A 4384-nucleotide genomic window follows, 5' to 3' on the forward strand; every position below is an offset into this window, starting at 1 on the left:
TAACACAACAGAATTGGGAGACTGGAGGCAGCCGCAATGAAAGGCCAGTTGAGGGGATTACAGCCTCAGGCAAATGCCAGAGATTTGGGAAAAGTCCAAGGATTTTCTTTTTTTGGATCCAGATCCCAAACACCTGGTCTTTTCCTTTTAGGGGTTCAGATCCCATCCCCATCACCATGATCCCAAGTCATTTAATATCTCTGGGCCTCAGTTTCTTCATCTGTAAAATCAGGAGATTGGACTGGTTGCCTTCTGAGGTCCCTTTCAGCTCTCCATCTGTGATCTTACGAATTCTCCTTCATCTCTTCTAGAAGATAAAGCAAATGGGATAATAGATACAAAGATTCTACAAACCTTAGAGTTCTATATAAATTTTGTTGTCGGTTGTGTCTGACTCTTCCTGCCCCAATTTGGGGTTTTCTTGGCAGAGATACTGGAGTGGTTTGCCATTTCCTTCTCCCCCTCATTTTACAGATGAGGAAACTGAGGCAAACAGGGTGAAGTGACTTACCCAAGGCCACCCAGCTTGTAAGTGTCTGAGGTCAAATTTAAATTCAGGTCTTCCTAACTTCTGGCCCAGCACTCTATCCTATTCCTCTATACAAATGCTAGTTATTGTCAATTATTATTATCATTATTACTATTACTAATTAACCTCTGAAAAATTCTAAAACTCCATGGGAGGCACCTAAGACTCAGACTACCCAGAGCTGGGACACAGGCCAATGAAAACAAGCATTGACACTCCCACACACCAGACAAGAATGAAGTGATAATAATAATTACTGATTAATGCAGATTATGCAAGGAATTGTTAGAAATTGTGCAACACTTTACTGCAGGCTTCAAAGGTGACTCAGATAGATAGAGCAAGGGTTCTGGAGTCGAGAAGCCCTGAGTTCAAAGACTGTCTCAGACATTGACTGTGTGACCCCGGGTGAGTTACTTACCCTTTGTCTCAGTTTCCTCATCTGTAAAATGGAGCTAATAATATCTTCCACCTCCCAGTATCAAATGAGACACTATAATATCCTAGGTAATGAGACATGACCTAATAGCTAGAATTATACATCAGAAACTCCCTTTCTTTCATAAGACAATAAAATACAAATCACCATCCCACAAATACGAACCAGAATATATTGGAGAACTCAAACAATAAACTACACTGGAATTGGACCATTATCACAGACAGAACTACAACTTTGACCACATAAACACAGATAACTGATCTATGAAGTTATTGTTGTTGATGGGCAGCTAGGTGGCACCATAGTGCACAGAGTCAAGAAGACTTATCTTCCTGAGTTCGAATCTAGCCTCAGACACTGTCTAGCTGGGTGACCCTGGGCAAGTCACTTAATCCAGTTTGCCTCAGTTTCCTCATCTGTAAAATGAGCTAGAGAAGGAAATGGCAAACCACTCCAATATCTCTGCCAGGAAAACCCCAAATGGGGTTACGAAGAGTTGGACATAACTGAAAATGATTGAACAAAGCAATTTTAGAATTTTTTTAATAGACATCATCATACTAAAATACTCAATCTTTAAGTGTCAAGAAAAAAAAATATTTTCAAAACAGAGAAACCTAGCAGAAGAAACCAAAGTCATGTGGGAACAGAATTATGTCTACTTCAGTCCCCATCATCCTCTCTGTAACTAGGGATGTACAGTGATTTGACAGCCAGGGAGGACCCAGCTCCGTCCAGACATAGCCACCAACCTAAGCCTAAACACTTAGGCAGAGCATGTTTTTAATCCCAAGAAAGCCTGATAACGACTGGATTCTTGTGGGGTGGACTGTGTAGGACCTCTTTTGTTTGAATGCCAGTCCTGCCTCTGTGTGACCTCAGCTAAGTCACTTAGTCTCCTAGGGACTCAGTTTCCTCATCTGCCAAGCGAGTAGGTTAGACCAGATGGCTCTTTCCAACTTTGGTGTTATGGTCCTATGAATTCACCCTCTCCTCCATGTGTGGAAAACTCTTGGGAAAAGAGAAGGAGGTATGGAAATGTGATTTATAAAAATTGTAATCCCCTCGGGAGGCACCTGGGATTCAGACTGCCCACAGCCGGGATACATGCCAGTGAACACTCCCACCATGCTCCCACAGGCCAGACCCCTGGTGCTTCCTGTTATCAGACTCCCTGTGCCCTTTCCCCTGCATCAGCCTCCAGCACCAGCCAAATACCACGGGGCACCAGCTCCTCCTTCCTGAGTTAATGGATACCCACACACACACACACACACACACACACACACACACACGTGAACCAAGAACCTCGTATTCTACCAAAGCCAGCTACTCACTGGCCACCTCACCAAAATTCCCCTCTCTAAGTCTGAGTTTCCTCAACAGTAAAAATAGAGACCAGATTGTCTCTAAGGTTGCTTCCATCTTTAAATCTGTGATATAACGAATGATAATAATACATTTTATCAAACTGTACAGCAGTCTACAGAACATTAAAATGGAATACCAGCAGGATAGCGACTGGTCCTGGATCGTTTCTACCTGACCTCCACTGAATAAGAGAATCTCGCAATTAGAGTCAAGTCAATAAGCATTTATTAAGTAATTACTATGAGCCCGGCATTGCACTGGGAATATAAATATAAGCAGAAGAAAAGATAGTCCTGTAAGCCCTAAGGAGCTTACATTCTAAGAGGAAAAAGCAATGTCTAAAAGGAAGTTGAAGGGGGAAGGGATGGAGAGATGATGAAGGTGCCCTTCCTGGAGGCGTGGCAGAGAAAGTCCTATGGACATGAGTCAGGAATGCAGCCTGGAAAGGAAGGAAGATATGGGTGGCCTGGGCCAACTCCTTAACATGGAGGTTCTGCGAGGAACCTGACAATCACAAGGAGAGGCCATAGGGCAAGGGATACTTCTTGATGTGACAGGTGGTCTAGGTATGGAGTGAGCTTCCAGGGGAAGAGCTTTCTATGGCCTGATAGACAAAGACCTGAGTAGATGAGTCAACATTACAGCCTGGTAAAGAATGGAAACATGAGGTTGTTATTATTATTATTATTCATCCATTATCAATTTTTCATTAATTCATCAATTAATAAATAATAATAACCACCACTGACCTTTATGTTATGTTTTGAGATTTGCAAAACAACTTACATTATCTCATTTGATCCTATAATCAATTCTAGCTCTGTGACCCTAGGCAATGAATGCACTTAACTATCTCCCTCAGTTTTCTCATCTGTAAAATGGGGATAATAATAATAGTACCTACCTTCCAGGATTGCTATGAGGGTAAAACGGGATATTTATAAAGTGCTTTGTAAACCTTAAAGCACTACACAAATACTAGTTATGAGTATTATTATAATCAATTCACTAAGTAACTACTGTTAAGCATTTGCTCTAGATTTTGGGCAGGATAAATGAATGGAAAAAATGGATAGCTAAATGAATGAATGAATGAACGAAAAAGCATTTATTAATCACTTACTATGTGTCGGGGGCTGAGTAGCTGAGAGAGTAGGAAAGGCTCTCCCCTCAAAGATTGTCCATTCTCATAGAGTAAAGGAACACGTAAGGCATATGTGCTTGCTTATGTAGGTTCTATGTATCTAAATGGGTCTAGATGTAGTAGAATGGAGGCATGAACAGGTATCTCTAGAATATTCTCAGTCACCTCCCTCCAAAGGAGACTTTTGATTCCTGGCAGAAAAGGAGTGGAAGGTTGAGGCCATTGGCTGGTCACTCAGAGAGAAGGGGTACTGGATTAGAATTACAGTCATCCCTTCTATATCACCACTTTCCCTATCGTGGTTTCCATATGTCACGGTCAGCATAAGAAATTAAATGGGATTTTGGGGGAGTTTTGCGGAAGCCACAGGTGACATGCAAAGGCCAGCAGATGACATAGAGCGTATGACCAAATACTTAAGCCAAATTTTACAACAAGGTACTGTAAACACTGCATTAAAAAAAAAAAAAGAAGAAAAAAATCAGACTTCTTCTCTGTACAAAGGGAGGGCCAAAAAATTTTACTCAGATTTCCCAGATTGTGGGGTGTGCCCTAAGCCCTGAGATCATTGTACATCTGTTTATTCCCTTAAATACTGTCAGTCTGTGGAAAATAATTTTGAGGTTCAAGCTGAGCACCTGACTGCTATTCATTAAGGGAGAAGGAGTGCCCGAAGCTACTGAAAAATCCAAACCTTGGCTCCCTTCCCACCAAAATCCAGTTTCACAATGAATACAGGCAGTAAATAGCAAATAAAACCATTTATCCAAGCTGAAAACAAACAGAAGTCAGAGAAAGCATACAGATGAGAATATACCAGAAAATACACAGAGTAAAATGAGCTTTCCCATCTGGAGCAAGACATCAGCTTAGGGGGAGAGAGAGAGAGAGAGAGAGA

The 4384-nt window shown here is 41.6% G+C and overlaps 1 long non-coding RNA gene across 1 annotated transcript in view; it reads right to left on the reverse strand.

Moving 5' to 3' along the window:
- Window positions 1–200: 200 nt before the first annotated feature.
- Window positions 201–4384, reverse strand: part of LOC114045363 — a 16234-nt gene continuing 12050 nt past the window's right edge. Inside the window, exon 3 of the long non-coding RNA XR_003569364.1 lies at window positions 201–307. This is a non-coding gene — a long non-coding RNA (uncharacterized LOC114045363). The remainder of the gene's footprint in view (window positions 308–4384) is intronic.

This window comes from Vombatus ursinus, unplaced genomic scaffold, assembly GCF_900497805.2.
Source record: "Vombatus ursinus unplaced genomic scaffold, bare-nosed wombat genome assembly UNPS02001287.1, whole genome shotgun sequence".
Lineage (NCBI taxonomy): Eukaryota > Metazoa > Chordata > Mammalia > Diprotodontia > Vombatidae > Vombatus > Vombatus ursinus.